We start from the raw sequence: 17,714 nt of genomic DNA, 5'->3' as shown, positions 1-17,714 counted from the left end.
CCAGTAAGAGAGCTGTGCGTTCACTTCATTGATAGCTAAGGAGGGCTTGACATATGGAACAGGTCTATATGGAAAAGAGAGAGAGATAGAGAGAGAGAAAGAGAGAGAGAGATGGAGGGAAGGAAAAGGGAAGGAGGGAGGGAAGGATGGGGAGGAAAGAGAGGTGAGCCGAATACCGAGAAGGGTATAAGGGGTGTGTGAAACACAGACAGAGTGTGAGAGGAAAAAGAAGGAGGGGGCTGCTTTATCAGTACTGAGTGCTTCTCAAGGAGAGGAGGAGCTACTGCAGCTGGATAGAGAGAGAGAGAGAGAGAGAGAGAGAGAGAGAGAGAGAGAGAGAGAGAGAGAGAGAGAGAGAGAGAGAGAGATGGAAGGAAGGGATGGTAGACTTTGAGAGTAAACAGATGCAGCAGAGGAGAGGTAGAGAGAGCTGGCAAGAAAGAAGGGTTGTAAAGGGAGAATGTAAAAGGAAAATGAGAGAAGCTGAAGAGCAGAATACTGGGAGTGCTGAGAAAAAGGGACACGGATGAACAGGATAGGCAAAAGGTAACGGACAGACGGGGACTGGAACGGAAGACAGGAGGAAGGGAGGGGCTGCCACAGAGAGGAGTGCTGAAAGGCAATGGCAGTGATGGTGTTCTGCAATCAGTGACTACACACACTCACACATACACACAATCATTAACACACTTATCAACCTAGTTGGACATATGAGGTGGCATTTTCTGACAAAACATCAGTGCTTAGGACAGGAAAAAGAAAAGCCTGACAAGGAATGAAGGATAATAAATGTGATACCCGTTATGACTCAAGGGTAAGGGTTATGGTTAAGGCTACCAACACACACACACACACACACACACACACACACACACACACACACACACACACACACACACACACACACACACACACACTGCAGTGGAGAAAGGGCAGGTCCCTCCCTTTACTGCAGCCTGAAGCTTAGCATTCTGAACCACAGCACCACTCTGCATTATCAATTCATCACATACAGCTGTCTGGTAAACATGACACACACACACGCACACGCTCACACACTCTCTCTCTCTCACACACACACACACACACACACGGTATACTAAGCCAAAATGTACAAATTAAGAATGACTTACATGCAGCATCGATGCTAATCCACAGAAAACGTATCAATTTTTATTTCAGTGTACATACAACGAAGTCATCAGCCAATACAAGATAACAATTCAACACTCTTAGCAAAATGCCATTAGTTTAATAGCAGCATGCTTTGTTACAGTGAATCTGGTATTTATATCAGGACTTGTGTTGTGTCTGTCAAAATCACAAAAAGAATATCAGACTATTAAATGTGTCATTTAGAATATATTAAAGTCCATATCAGGATATTAGGGTTTAGATATAGTCTAGAGTCAATACATTTTCTAATTAATCATATCTAATTAAGGTCATTGTTATTCTCACACACTCACAGGTCATAATCAGAGATGCCCCTGAGCTGCACACAGCATCGACTGCAGCATGCCTTGTTATCAATCAGCTCTGAACACACTGCACTGACCACAGCCTCTCTGAGAGTGTCCATCAATCTCTCTTGCTCTCGCTCTCTCTCTCTCTCTCTCTCTCTCTCTCTCTCTCTCACACACACACACACACACACACACGCACACACACACACACACACACTCAAAAGTATTTTAATCTGAAAGGGATACTTGCACAGCATGGTGTCACAAACTGGATCTCAGGGTCACTGTACAGATTTTCTATGTATGATCTCTGTCTGTCCACATGGGTTTCTTCCCTGCCATTAGGTGGATTAGCTATGCTATTGCCCCAAAGTAAGAAAAATCCTGAATGTGTCCAAGGTTTCCAGGATAAGTCTCTAGATCCACTGCAACCTTGACCACGATAATGCATTTACTGAAGGTAAATGAATCAATAAATGACCATAAAAGACTGAGATGGGAACAGAGAACTCAATACATACTGACAAGTCAGTCTTGTTTAAGAGCTAATTAAAAAGAGACATTCATTTTTAAAAGTTCATGACCATGATCAGAACAAAACGACATTTTGTTGGGATAATTAAAAAGCCAGTATGTACGGGGGGAAAACACACAGATTCAGAGAGTAACTAGTCATTTGCTATGGTGATGACTTTTCAAATATATGAATAGAAATATTAAATATCTGATAATATATGTCTCTTTATCCAATCCAGCAATACTTCGCCTATTTATAGTCGTGTATAAAAGACTCGTGTGTGTGTGTGTGTGTGTGTGTGTGTGTGTGTGTGTGTGTGTGTGTGTGTGTGTGTGTGTGTGTGTTTGGTTAGAGTCAAGATCTAGAGTAGCAGCCATCTGGCCTGCAGAGATTATGGATAATTAGTCCCAAATTAATAATCCCACAATCACACATTGTATCTGTTGTTTGGAAAGTAGGATTATTAATAGTTTGACCTTAAATTAACTGAGCAAAACATGACATTCCACTTCGACTACAAACAGAACACATATGCTTAGAGTGAATACAAATAAGGGAAAATAACCTTAAATGTCTGTCTTAAATATACAAACAGACACTTTTTATATGTGTGGCATGGGACTAATTTGGGTTCATAAATTATTCTCAATTGTGCCAATGTATGAGTTTCCATTATGGCAGCAATCAGTTATCCTCTAGAGACAGAAGGAAGGAGCAGAGGATACGGGACAGAGCTGCTCCCCTTATACACCACGTACCAGGGGCGATGTCAGGCTTCACTAACACATAGAGTGTAGTTATTTTACACACACACACACACACACACACACACACACACACACACACACACACACACACACACACACACACACAAATGGTAGAAGAGTATGACAGAATGCTTATTCTCTCATATCCTGTTTAACATCCCAAAACACACACACACACACACACACAGTATACAATATTTTCTACATTCAGTGCTACTCTAAACAATAATGTTATTGCTCTGAGGCAGACAGGAAGATTCATCAGGTCTTCTGCACTTCCTGCTTATCTTCATGTTTAAAACAGTCCACACAGAGAGACTGGCAGCAGCAGACACTCTTTAAGCTAACAGTGTCAATGTACAGGTTCCTTAAGATCCGTAACTGAAAAAAGCTTGTCATATCACACCCATAGGGGAAAAGCACTATTAGAAACTGTAATTATCTTCATCGTGGAATTATAACATATGCAACTTTGCGACAGAAAATAAAGAACAGTTAGAGACATTTATCAGATATTTTCCATATAAAATTCATGAGAGACCGAACTACAGCATGTGGGAAAATATGTGAAACTATCAACATTAGAGATTTTTTTAAGTCTGCAATTATTGTATGTTGTTTCATCTTTAATTAACTCTTTCATTTGAACCACACAAACATTAAAATTCTGTCTTTGCTGTATGGGATTTCATGTAGCTTGTATTTGTACATCAAATGTAAATTTTTGAAAATTTCAATGATCTAGGAGTTAACCCAGCTTTCAGGGGCAAAGCACCAAAGGTGTGTCGTTATCCTGTTACTGTATTTCACATGTAAATTTACAGCATTTTATACAACTGAGCAAATAAGGATAAAAGGCCTTGTTCAGGGGCCCCAGCAGTGGCAGACTGGTGGCCCTGGGATTCAAACTCTCAACCTTCTGATCAGTAATCCAACCACATACCCACTAGGCTACCACCGGCCCGTCTCAGAGACTGACAATAATGAGTTAGGGAATTGTCAGCAAAGTGGGATAAAATAAATTAGCCCAGTATGTGTGACATTGTGCAGCATTTCACCAAGAATGTTAGGATGTGTGAATCTACAGTCTGGGTTATTAGATATCGGTCCTAGCCTCTGGTTCATACCATTCATCTAGACGTATTTATGATGGTGGTGCTGTTGTTCCTGGTTCCAATTAAAGTAAAATCTCCTTTTATAATCTGATAACAGTAAATAAGATAATGTGTAGATAGATTTTCTTCTCTTCTAGCACATTTATATCAGCTGCCTCTGCTCAGTACTCTTGGTCTTCAAGATGAAATTAAACAGTCACTTATAGTGGAGGTAGAAATCTCTGAGAAATCTCTGATTTGTGTCTGTGTGTTTCTGCAGTTGTGTTGTCAATATGACAAAAAGTCTGGAAAATGCACAGATAATTAACAGCAAAGCTGACATTCAGCTATCTTGAGACAAACAGGGTCTTGCTGAGGAACTGATAGTGAAAGAACAAGAACAGGACAAATACACACATTAGTGTTAGGTATGTGTGATACACACACATATGCGCGTGCACGCACACACACACACACACTTGCGATACTGATAAATGCAAGCCTCTTTTGAGTTCCAGAATGAACAGCTGTGTGTTGTGGGTCGCAATACAAACTACAAGAGAGCTATCCTACTCTCTGTCCCTGTTTCTCATACTCACAAACTGAATACCTCATGGTGTGTAGCAGCTGCTCTCACAGCTGCACTCACATGCTTGCTTCCAATCAAGCAATACAGTGTGGGAAAGAAAAGCAAGATCCAAAGTCATGTATCATTTCTCACAGAATAACAACCATAATAACAATGATAATGTGCTGAGATAGACCATAAGCTTTCTCATGGAACTTGATCTGCTTAGATTGCACAACTGCTTTTCCTTAACCATCATCAAACTCTTGTGAACTGACGTAACAGCACGACTATTCATTTAGCCTGAATAATGAGCTGGATGCTGGAGCTGTGGATGCATTAGAGGCACAGACCTGCTCTTCTAAACACTGCCAAACTCCACACAGTAGCAGATCAATCACAGTTACTGTCAGCACCTTTAACCCACTCTGTTAAATAGGCTTCTTTTTACAGGATGGACCATCAAATCGAAGGTGTTTACAGCGCATACCACTCAGCCATTTAGTCAGAATCATAATGTATGGTCTTAAATTATTGCCAAAAATGTGGAATCTTTGACAAGCTGAGAAGAAACAATTGATAAAGGTCCATCAATTTCAAAAGCCCATAAGATCATGAGTTACCGTACAGCTGCTCAATTACAGTATAGTCCAGATATCCATCTCAAACATCATCACATTACCCAGAGATTGTGTGTGTCTGTGTGTGTGTGTGTCTGTGTGTGTGTGTGTGTGTGTGTGTGTGTGTGTGTGTGTGTGTGTGTGTGTGTGTGTGTGTGTGTGTGTGTGTGTGTGTGTGTGTGTTTAGTGCACAGAAGCTGGAAAAACAGCCATCTGGTATATGGATTAGGATTACGGATAATTAGTCTCAGAATAATAATCCCACACCAGGAAGGACTGCACAGAGCCTAGCAATCACAGCATGTACATATCTCACAGACGGCTGGATTACACAGCAAAGCAGCTCCAATGCTGTTCCATCCATCAAACCATTCTCTCCCTCTGTTAGCCCACTTTAGACTGACATTCACTTCGTTATTTCATTCTCTTCTCCTTTCTTATGCCGTCTTATTCTGGACTTCCAGTCCATCTCTCTCTTATTAAAGTCAGCCATGCAGTACAGGATTAAGGGATTGTTATTCCAGCAAAAAGGTGAGCTTTATTGGAATTAAATGCTAGCAGAAGATGTCTAGAAGACCTGAGGTTTTGAGTAGATCATCAAATTATGGCATTTCAAAGAATCCAACAGTTCAGAAAATGCTTTGAAGCTACATTTCTTAACTAGTTCACTGATTGACTGGTTGACTGATATATTGATTATCCCATATGTTAGAGTTTAGGCCACTGATTCCTGACCCAAAGCTGTACACTTCATACAGACGTGTGAAAAATTGTATGACAAACTCATCCCAGCTGCTTTGGAAAAGGCAAGATTTCTCCTAAAATCAAGAAGCCACACATTCCACTGAGATCAGTTCATCTGTGCTTTTCTCCCAAGTCTCAAGTGAACAGCATATGGAAGAAATGCACACACACATACACACACACACACACACACACACACACACACACACACACACACACACACACACACAATGACAATGACATACTGCCTTATTTGCATGTCTCAGGTCTTCAATGTCTCCCAGCTTCTTAATTCGCTTTATTTCTCACTTTCAGTAAACACACAAAATGTCTTATTCACCTATCCCACACTTCTGATCATCTGATGTTCCTGAAATGTTCTTTCAGTAGCATCAGAAGTGTAAATTCATGTACACTTTGGTGCTTGCTTCAACCTTTTTTGTATGAGTGTTAAATATGTGTCTGCTTAATGACGTGAAAATACATAATGTGTGTGTCCTGGAATATTCTGCCTAAGCTCTATTATACTATGTGGTTCAGGGGTATAATTAGGTCTCCATCTTGAAACTGGACCCCCAGTCAGGTCATTAGTCTAGCACCAGACATACACATGCACACACACACACACACACACAAACACACACATTTTCCCCAATCATTTTAAAACAAATATTCACCAGGTTAAGCACAACTCAATCAGCATGTAAGATTACAGTAAGTTCTGGGGTGTGTTTACATGGGTAAGGAGATAAAAATCGTGAATTTGTAAGGAAGCTAATCTATTTTTATGAGCTTTACTCACAATGTGACCTTGATGAGCCACAGATTTAAATATTCTATCAATAATACTCAGCGCCATATGCCATGTACCCGAACATTACCACCTTATATATATATATATATATATAACAATTTTTAGTAATTTTTTTTTTTTTGATAATTGCTAGACTTTATATGTCTATTGCATTATTTATTTATTTATTTATTTTTTTGGAACTGAAGCAACTTCAGAGCAGTGGGAATAAAATGACAAGCAAAAGTGATCAGTATCGGTATCAGTTGCTATCATATCTGAAATGTGGCACATCAAATACAATTGACCTTCTGAATTAAGCTTCTAAATTTATGAAGTCATGAACTCTGACTTATGAATTAAAGACATATTACTCATTTTTAAATGTAGACTGTCACTGACAAACAAACACATTGTGATTCAAGTGGCATACAATGGAATGAGTGTAATAATCATTTATGGTCCAGTTCTGTACCTTAACACTTATTCCCAGAGGCCAAAATGGAATTTTGAAGTGTCCATGTTCAGCAGTGAATTTCTTTGTCATGTCACACTTTACAACAGCGGTGGCTCAAATTAAAGTAGACACTCCTGTATTCAAGAATATGTAGCTTTTCATAATTAGCTCTGTTTTTATCAGGTCTATTAGGGACAATAAATTCATAGAAAAGCTTTTTTCAAACAAATGTTCATCTCCAAAGTAAATGGTGATATCAAACCCATTCTGCTCTCTCAGTGCTTGATCATAAGCATCTACATTTTTTAATTTAGGTGTTAACTAAAATTCTCTCTAATGTTATCCAACGTCTCTGAACGTCAGTTGAAATGAAAGCCAACAGTGTAATGACTAATTCAATATCAGATTAAAATGATTCATTTCTTTATTATGATAAAAGATTATTTCAGTGCATTTCAAATGCTACTTTACATCCTCTAAGTCTTCTGTATATATATATATATATATATATATATATATATATATATATATATATATATATATATATATATATATATATAGACAAACCAAAGAATGGTTATGGGACTGTAATAAGAGTGGATGCTCCAGGATTGACCACAAATACATAAATTAAATAAGTAGTAATACACAAATTAAACACGCTTAAAGAACATTCCGGGACTATTTTTTCCAGAGGCTCATACATTAAGCGAGGGATTTCGACAGGTCACAGCACATTAGTCAAGTGTGATCACCTGATTTCTCGCATATCTGGTTTTCACCTTTCTCTAGCTGTCAATCAAACAATCATCGTTCTGGTTTACAAACTCATAACATTTGTGAGTTATCAGCTTCTGTAAAAGAGACATAACAGAAACTCTTCGAAACTTTCAACTCAGAAATAACTGCATGATCATGTAACTGTAGATCTGAGTGCTAGAAAATGATGGCTTCCTTCAGAGAGCTGATTCTAGGTGTTGACACTCACCTGCAGCTGAAAGTTGAATCCACCATTGGCATTTAAGTGAGAGAGGAGAAAAGTCACGATCTGTCCGCTCACTGATACGGAATGGTGGGAGTGGGGTGCAGACAGGGGGGAATGAATTTGGGGGCTTAGAGGGAAAAGAAGGAGGGGAGTGATGGGCAAGGAGGAGGGGAGAACAAAAAAAAGTGAGGGAAGAAGGAAAAGAAAGCTTGCTTTTTCTTTTTGTTCCCCTGACATACTTAAAATTAAATCCCTTAAAATTAATCCCTGTGGGAGTTTGTTAGAAAGACACTGGCTCAATGCTTATCCCTCCTCTTTCCATCTCTTCCACTTTCTTAGTACATTCATCCTTTTTTAGTCACTTTTGAAGAGTACTGAGAACAGCGAGTAGTGTAGGCAAGGGGTTCAATCCTCTTACATTCAGAATGAAGAACTTATTGAATGTTGAAGACAGAGAGAGCAGAGTACAAAAACTTTATCAGACACTGAAGGGCATCCAGTGTTGAGCTTTACATTTTACATTTCTTCCTCTAGTGAAAGTGAAAATTACTTCTGCCTCTCAAAGTTAAAATGATTTGCAACCCTATGCCTTTAACACACAAGGGTACTACTTTGTTGCTCTGAGACTTGAATAATATTATTTCACTGTGTTCAGGGTTTTAAAAAAACAACAACTACAAAAACAGCGGAGGAAGAAAAGGAAAACTAGATGGGTTTAAGCAGAAACAGATGAGTTAATGGGTGGATAGAGGGGTAAAAACATGATTTATAGCCCAAACATTCTACAGTAGCATTGGGTGGGTGGGGGGCTGGGGGGCATGGGTAGTGAGAGAAACCAATCAGAAGTAGCCGTCACGGTAAAGAAGATATTAGCTAGTAGGAAAGGCTCAGCGATGTGGACCTCAACATCCCCACACACCACCCCCACATGCCACAACATATCCCAACATACACATTATTGCTGAACATGGAGACAAGCAAGAAACTGAGCAAGAGATGGAAGAAGAGCAAAAAAGATGTGGAATAGGTTCTAAGTGTCTGATAATGCATGCTAATATGAGAGTGAGAGAGAGAGAGAGAGAGAGAGAGAGAGAGAGAGAGAGAGAGAGAGAGAGAGAGAGAGAGAGAGAGAGAGCACATTCAGAGAAAATTGAGACCAGCAGAGAAGCAGGCTTTGCTCCCGGAAAACAAAGGGTGTCTGTGATAGAGCAGGGTTCTAGCAGATACATGAGAAACGTCATGGGTGGGCGAATGGAACCCAAGATTGTGGGCAGAGAGTGAGTCAGGACCATGTTGCGATGCTCACTTCTCCACCGCAACAACACCTGGCTCTTTACTCAGCCACAGAAAGTCTCAGCTGGCAGTAAAATGAGGGAAATGCGAGAGAGGGTTAGATGAGGAGAGGGGGCTGAATAACCCACTGAAAGACTGCCCTCTACACGGCCATTTGAGAGGATTAGCATTAGCAAGGAGATTCCCGCCAAATCTGTTTTCGCTCTGTCTCTCTTTCCATCTCGTCCTCTTCCTTTGAAGAAGCATTTTGGAGGAAGTTAGCTAATGCTGCCTTTGTGTCAAATGGGAGTATCCGTAGTAATTACCAAAGTTTATATTAACATCTAAGTGGGAACGGAATGAGAAAATGAGAACATGCCATGCATCCAAGCAGATGAAGTCTTAAAATTCTTAGAATGATACTGAATTTTAGTTGCTGTTTATTTTAATGCTTGCTAATTTCAGATGAAAACAACAATCAGCATGTAACCTAGTGAGCATATTGAAGGAACATTATATGAGTGAATAATAGGAAGCTTCTTCGCCTTCCTTGCTTTACTGTAACAGAACCTTCCTATGTTTTTCAAAGCAAGCCCACTAAACATTATTGTGTAATACTAATATTGTGCAGGACACACCAAAACTGTTTGTGCCACCAAAACAGCTCTAAAACGTGTTCCTACAGTGCATAGTGTGTCGGGCTGTAGTCTTTGCTCCCCACATACATCAGTGACCCTCGGGTGCCCAGGACTGTGTCGCAGGCTTACCATTTTCCTTTTGGTAGATACTTACAAATGCATACCTGGAACACCTCACAAGTCCTGCTGTTTTGGAGATGCTCTGAGTCAGTCATCTACTAGACATCACAATTTGACCTTTGTCTAAGTGGCTCAGATCCTTACGCTTGGCCATTTTTTCTGCTTCCAGCACATCACCACATCACAGACGTGACTGTTTACTTGCTGTCAGTGTAATGAGCAAATCAATAATCTCAATTAATATTAAGGTCAATTTCTGACCAGGATAAACAAAATGCATTCTCAGGAGTTCAGCATGTGACATCAAATCAACATAACAGTAAACAAATCTGCACTTCTCTTTTACATTTAAATTCAAATCTATAACTGTGTCTAAGCAATTTTCTGTTTTATGGTAAAAATACACATCACTCAGCACAGTTAGCCGGCAAGCTAATTGTTAATAAAAGACAAGCTCTGAGACATTTTTTCTCCCACTTTGTAACTAAAATTCAAAAAAATTCCAAGATCTGTCGCATGCAGAATAATATACATGCTACTATGACTAGAACAACTGACTGCTAGTGTAGCATCAGGTGCATTGACTGGACAGGCAAAATGATTGGCAGGAAAGTTGATATCCTGGGGCACCACAGAGACTGTAGACTTTTTACTTGTTTGTACTAATACAAAACGATATGCTAGCAGTTATTTAGTGATGGCCTGTGCAGTTTTGTGGAGCGATTTAAACAGTAGGGTTGTTAAAACGAGGTGATCACGCACATCATTCTATGCCCTCTTCTGTGAGAGACATTTTATTTTGCTGTTGCCTTAGGAAGATGAACTGACTATTAATCCTTCAAAGCCCCTGGATCTGTCTTTCCCACTATGCCTATTTACTTTCTGTGTAGTTTTTCCAAATCATTTTTAGTCATTTTTATAAATCTGCTATATTATGGTGCAGTGAATTACTGAATAATTATCTTTTAAGGGTCAAACATCACATAGTTAAACAGCTGAAATGAATAATGAATGCTGCTAAAGGAGAAAGCATGTACACAAAGCTCACTGCCCAAGGCTTCAACAAGCAGTGTTCTTCTGCCCCTTGGTGGACTCTAGTGGCCCTGCAAGCAGCATTAGCTCACAACACAACCTCACATCCATGTTTCTGTGCTTGACACAATACAAAACAGACAGACAGATGGCCAAGTGGAATCTGTGATGAGCTGCGTTCAATCAAAGCCAGTGCGCCTATTATTATGCATATGTTGAATAGGTTCATTTCCAGTTGCGGAAGCTATGAAACATTTTTCTGTTTTTCTTATATCCTTTTAAGGGCAAAGATGCAGAGAGACAAGAAGCGATTTAGCAAGCAGCTGCAGAGAGACAATGCCAAATCACAATCACTTAAATAGGTTTCAGCATTCTACATTTTAACGCATCTAGCCTTTATTCCTTCCAAACAAATCAACTGACATCCTGCTTCATCTTTTGTACAACTCATGACTGAAGAAAAATATCAAAATGAATCAACTAGGTAAAGTATTGCATTTCAAAATAATTAAATATCAAGGTCAAATCACTACCTTAAAAAATGCTGGATATTTTTAGAGTTTTGTATGTACCAAGCATAGAACAATTGCAGAATTTTATACAGAAAATTTAAGAGTTAAGCCGATAAATCAACAGACGTGTAAAGTCACAAACAAAACAATCTCCATCTCAACAATAACGTGTATTTTACCTGTTAAGTGACACTGTAGGTGTTTAAGCCTCAGGTCTCTTCTTTCATCACCACAGCATGACAGACAGACCGATAGAGGCTCTCCCATGTATCACCACATGAACATATAATGTGCTCCAAACAGATACAGATAAGTTACAAATAAGAGGAGCAGTACTGGTACTTTTGGCTTTAAATGTTGTCGAAGTTCACCAGAGGTGTGCACTGAGTGCAAAAGACTGGAACATCATTTACTCATTTATCTTTAACAACTTCTTGTTACTACACTTCTAGTTTGTTTACATTTTGGAAATAGAGAAACTTGTTAGAAAATATTGCTGGCAGGAAAAAAGAAGAATAAATGTCAGTGAAGCAGAATTAAAAAGCTCGTATCTTCAGTTAAGATAGGAGAGATCAAGAGTGATGTAGGTAAGGGTGAGGAACTGTCAGAGCCAGAATTCACACACCATAGGTTGTGTGCATAGGGTTATTTCTCTTGCATTGGAAGCATGAAAATAGATACACACACACACACACACACACACACACACACACACACACACACACACACACACACACACACACACACACACACACACACAGCGCAGTGTTCACACCGCAGACGAAATCAGTTTAAATCAGGAATGTATCCTACACAAGGCCTAAAGACCACAACAGTTCCAAGTCAATACAGACGCTGTCTCACACAAGCACTTACTCTGACACACTGAGTAAATGAGGGATATATGAGATTAAAGGACACACACACACACACACACACACACACACACACACACACACACACACACACACACACACACACACACACACACACACACAGCTACAGAGTATGAGTGTCAGGGATATGTGCGCCGCCTCCACACATTCCCTCACACACACACACACACACAAACATTCACACGCACACACCCTCTTCATGATGCCTAGTTTAGCTGGGATGTGCGCAGGCTCCCAGCTGCCTTCTCTTTCAGATCAGCACATAAAGCTAGCTCTATCTCCACTCACAACTCCCTTTAAACTCAATTAGCCAGTCAACTGCTCTTTCTCTCACCACATCCGCCTCGAATCCCCTCTCTCTCTTCACCTTTCTCTCAGTCGTTCTTAATTTCTTGATGTAATCGCTTTGATTTCCCTCCTTCTCAGCATCTAGGCTAATCTAATAAAATAATAACTGATGCAAGTGCTTAAGTTTGCCCTGCTTTTTTGCTCCTTCTGCCAAATTTGATTTCAAAATTTAGTGTTTCCAAAATCCTCCTGGTGTGATGCATTAACCAACAAGTATGCCCGAGTGCATTGCATGAGATTACCTTGTTACCTAGATTTCTAATACATGCTGGGAATCAGGTATGTGTGTATATTTAAAACATGTTCAGAGACACCAGATGTAAATGTTCTGTGTTTATAGGTCATGGGTCTGTTCCAAATAAGTAATGTGAACTGGAAGGAAAAGTGGAAAAGAGTGAAATGAAGGGGAAAAAAATGATCTCACTACACATTTTAAGTTGTGTTCATAGAGCTACATTACACCTACAGAAACCTCAGAACAACTAACATAGACATTTTAAGTCTAGTGACAAATTTGTGTTCGTAACCCCTTATGTCATGGCACTTTCCAGACTGGCTTAAGCTAAACCATCAGGACAGCTGCCTTTGCAGTCTAGTAGACTTAAAATACGAGTTAAACAATGATGATAAAGTGACAATGCTTGTTATTTAATGGTTAATTAGATTCCTGCCATTGAGTCTCTTCACAACAGTAGATGTCTGCGCAGAGCACACAATATCATCAGGACTCCTTCAACACTAGTCACATACTGTTCAACCTCCTTCCATCCAGGAAGAGATACAGGACCATCCGTATCAGAACCAACAGAATCAGAGCCAGTTTTTTCCACACAAACATAAACTTACTGAAATCTACACGACACCGCTAGGACCCTGATGTCTCACTAATATTTCAGCTAATTCAGCTATGTGCCTGTGTAATGACAATAAAGTTCTATCTATCTATCTATCTATCTATCTATCTATCTATCTATCTATCTATCTATCTATCTATCTATCTATCTATCTATCTATCTATCTATCTATCTATCTAAACTAGCAAAAGACATTCCCACACACTAACCATCACTGCATTAATGACAGGCTTCTTTATATTTTTCTCTTAAGTAGATGAGTTTATTTTTGCTACGTATAATGATTTGTTTCACATGCTGCATTATTATCATTATGTGACGTAGCAAATATACACTAAGTCAGATTTACAAATATCAGCAAAAATTATGATGACAAACTGACATCAGACCTGCTGGAATAAGTCTTTATCAATCCATCCAGGATTTACAGTTTACAGTTGTAAGGCAACTTGCAAAGTTTTGTGTCTACTTGGTTAAACTGCAAGCACTGGATTCTCTCTTTAAACTCCTACCAGTGAAGATCCATCTGTAATTACTTTCTATGATAGCTGTATTCATGTTCATTTGAAGATTGCTTTGGCTGATGACACACAACACGTCTTGTAACTTTGACAAATTGCAAGTGAATATTACACAGTTTGTTTTTATGTGTAAAATGTGTTTATTTCTGCAACTGCAAAATTGTGAAATCCTGGATAGTCTGCTTTATTATTGTTTTTACAGACAACTGTTCCACTTGTTGCACTAATGTTTCCACACACATCTATTATGTTGGCCTCTGTGTTTTTCCACACACCTCTATTATTTATTGATATTCATTTTGGCACTCATTACACATTGTTTGGCTTTATATAGATCTGTAAAACTGTGTTTGCATCACTATGTGTTGCACTATGGTCCTGGAGAAACAACATGTTGTTCCAGTGTACAAACCCCACTTGAGCTGACATGATACTGGTTTATGCCACTTGCTATGTAGTCATCATGTAGCCCTATGAACACCACATTTAAGTAAAAATAAAACCTGACTGTTTCTTTTGAATGGCTTTACCTGTTAGATAGCATATTTTATAATGTTACTGCGTGTTTCTCTGTAGTTTCATCAGTAGTTTCTCTGATATCAGCCATGCTGATGATTCTCAGGAACAAATCATGATATTTCACACAACTCTTTTCCACAATTAAACACACAAACATTAAAACACAAAAACTTCTGCAGGCATGGAAATCAAACATGTCCAAAGCCATCAGTTCAAACCTACTGGTTAATTAAAAAGAGGCCTGTGTTTTTATTGAGATAACAATAAAAATGCTATTAGATTTGTTTCCATTTTACCCAGACCTACAGCTAATGGAGAGCCTGCTGAGTGATGTGCATGTGTGTGTGTGTGTGTGTGTGTGTGTGTGTGTGTGTGTGTGTGTGTGTGTGTGTGTGTGTGTGTGTGCGTGCGTGCGTGCGTGCGTGCGTGCGTGCGTGCGTGCGTGCTTGAGTGTGTGTGTGTGTGTGTGTGAGTTGTGAGTGAGAGTGAGAGTGACTGAGAGAGAGAGAGACACAGAGAGAGAGAGAAAGAGAGAGAGAGAGAGAGAGAGAGAGAGAGAGAGAGAGAGAGAGAGAGAGAGAGAGATTTTTTCAATGACAAGCCTCTGGGCAAAGATTGTAGCCTATCTCACAATGCCTCTCTCTACCCATACACCCACTCATATAACCCTCTGTCACCACATTTAAATCTGCTACAGATCAGTTTGTGTGCATAAGAGTGAGAGGAGAAGGGGAGAAAAAAATTATGAGGTAAGTGTGGTATCATCACGGAGGCAGGCAATAAAATGAAGAGGTTCCACTTTATATAATAGAGATAGTAGTGTTATTTTCACATAATACAGAAACTGGGAGTTTACATTATAAAAGACTGAAAGTGGGTGAAAATATTTCACGTCTTGTTTAATATTGTAAGTGTATATAGAGGATGTCCCGATGTCATATTTTATATACTGAGTGGGTGGATTTATATTTGCGTGTGTGTGTGTGTGTGTGTGTGTGTGTGTGTGTGTGTGTGTGTGTGTGTGTGTGTGTGTGTGTGTGTGTGTGTGTGTGTGTGTTTATCTAAAAATATGTTACCTTTGCAAACCCACATAGTAGCACTATTCTCGGCCAAGCTTCTTGAGAGCCCTTTACTGGAGTTGCCATCTACTGTAAGGTGGATTGCAACTGCAATGAAAACATATACTAACTTCTACCTCGGGCAAACCACCTCCTCTGTTCTGTGCTCTACATGCTGCATATCATGTGAGTTGCCTTGTAAGGAGAATGAAGGCAGAGCTGAGCAGTTCAGGCCAGAGTTCAATGCAGTAGTAAAGTGTCAGCTGGCGGCTAAACACTTGCAGGACCAATCACTGCCCACTCGTAGCCCACTCGGAGCTTTTAAGTACTTTTTATATTACAAGATTATCTTATATCTAGAATACATAAACACTACAAAGTGCAGCTTTTAAAGATACACAATGAATCCTGAAACTATAATCATAATTTGTCTGAAAATAATGTGAAAAGTGTGTGTGTGTGTGTGTGTGTGTGTGTGTGTGTGTGTGTGTGTGTGTGTGTGTGTGTGTGTGTGTGTGTGTGTGTGTGTGTGTGTGTGTGTGTGGGAGGGAAGGGGTTGGGGGTGTTTTTGTGTCAGCTACAGCCCTAGCTCTGCCCAGACCTGGGACATTAATATTAATATGCTATGTTAAATTTAAATAATAAATCTTCATTCATCTTCAGTAACAGCTTTATCCTGGTAAAGGAAGGTAAGGACGTGATAGTCCAGCGGTCCAGGCGCTGGGTTCCTAATCAGAAGGTTCCTCATAATAGCCTGGGATATGCGAAAACTGGGGGACGTCATGGCCTAATGGTTAGAGAGTCTGACTCCTAACCCTAAGGTTGTGGGTTTGAGTCTTGGGCCGGCCACTACCGAGGTGCCCTTGAGCAAATATAATAATAATAATAATAATAATTTGCAGCTTAAGATACTTACCATGGATAGTAAAAAGATGGTTAAAAAAAACTTTTATAAGAACCAAGAATATAACATAAAGAAGAAGAAGAAAGCAAATAAAAACCAGAGGAAATTACATAAACTAAAGTTTACTTAAGGAAATTCTTTAAATACTGACACTATTAGAGGTTAAAGTGAACATATTGGTTGGTGTATACTCTTCACACAAGCATAATCACTCAAATCTTTACTTCACTAATAATAACAGCTCTCAAACAGTATTAAAAAAAACCTGGGACAATGTGGTAAACCACATCTGAATTTTTATGTAACTGAATGGGAACTAAACAAATGAGCTGCTCAAACTGGCCTTATTTCAGGCTTTTTACAGCATTAAGGAAGGTCAAACTGCAAATCATGTAGCAAAAGAGGAAGTAATAGAGGAATAAGATTGCTGTATGATGTGAGCTGTGTTCTTGGCAGGTGGGTTCCTGTTACCACATGGTTACATAAGCAAGCAGGGCTGTGGCCTCTCTGTAGCACTAGGAGGTGTGTGTGGTCAGCGGAGAGACTCCTAATGTGGGCTTGCAGCATCCAAGATCCGAGTTTGTGCCAGAAAAAGCAGTCGTCGCCAGAACACACACACTACAAAGGGCCAGTGGAATGTGCAGCACAGCATTTAGGTGCAAAACACAGGTTAGACAAACATGAAGAGGAGAGTAGAGCTAATTTATACAAAAAAGACACAAGCACAGGCACATGGTCAACCAAACAATCCTAGAAATTCTGCACAAACCTCACACTGACATTATGAGCTAGCACAACAGTGTGGCCATTAAATCTGCTGTAACAGTTAAAAGTGCTCTGGAAGTTCGAGTTTTCCACACGCCTGCTCCACTGGCAGACATCCACAGTCTGTAAAATTTCCCTTGATCTGAACTGAGACCTGTTTTCCATAGTGTTACCGTAAGGATGCAGTGTATTAAGATTAGGGCAAAAATGCTCCCAGACAGCAATGGTAACTGAGACAGGCTGTAAACATAAACCAAACCCTCT

General features: G+C 39.6%; 1 protein-coding gene across 4 annotated transcripts in view; it reads right to left on the bottom strand.

The window, feature by feature from the left end:
- nhsl2 (NHS-like 2) overlaps positions 1–17,714 on the bottom strand; it is a 68,104-nt gene that overhangs the window by 33,234 nt on the left and 17,156 nt on the right. Inside the window, exon 1 of one of the 4 annotated variants that reach the window (XM_027164993.2) lies at positions 1–184. This exon is cut by the window's left edge and continues 316 nt beyond it. The exons of the other annotated variants lie outside the window; for them this stretch is intronic. The gene's annotated coding sequence lies outside the window, so the exon portion shown is untranslated. Of the gene's footprint in view, positions 185–17,714 lie in introns of those variants that run through there. 4 annotated transcript variants of the gene reach the window in all.

This window comes from Tachysurus fulvidraco, chromosome 1, assembly GCF_022655615.1.
Source record: "Tachysurus fulvidraco isolate hzauxx_2018 chromosome 1, HZAU_PFXX_2.0, whole genome shotgun sequence".
NCBI lineage: Eukaryota > Metazoa > Chordata > Actinopteri > Siluriformes > Bagridae > Tachysurus > Tachysurus fulvidraco.
The sequence above is the reverse complement of the archived record's forward strand: the minus strand, read 5'-3'. Positions and strand labels throughout refer to the sequence as shown.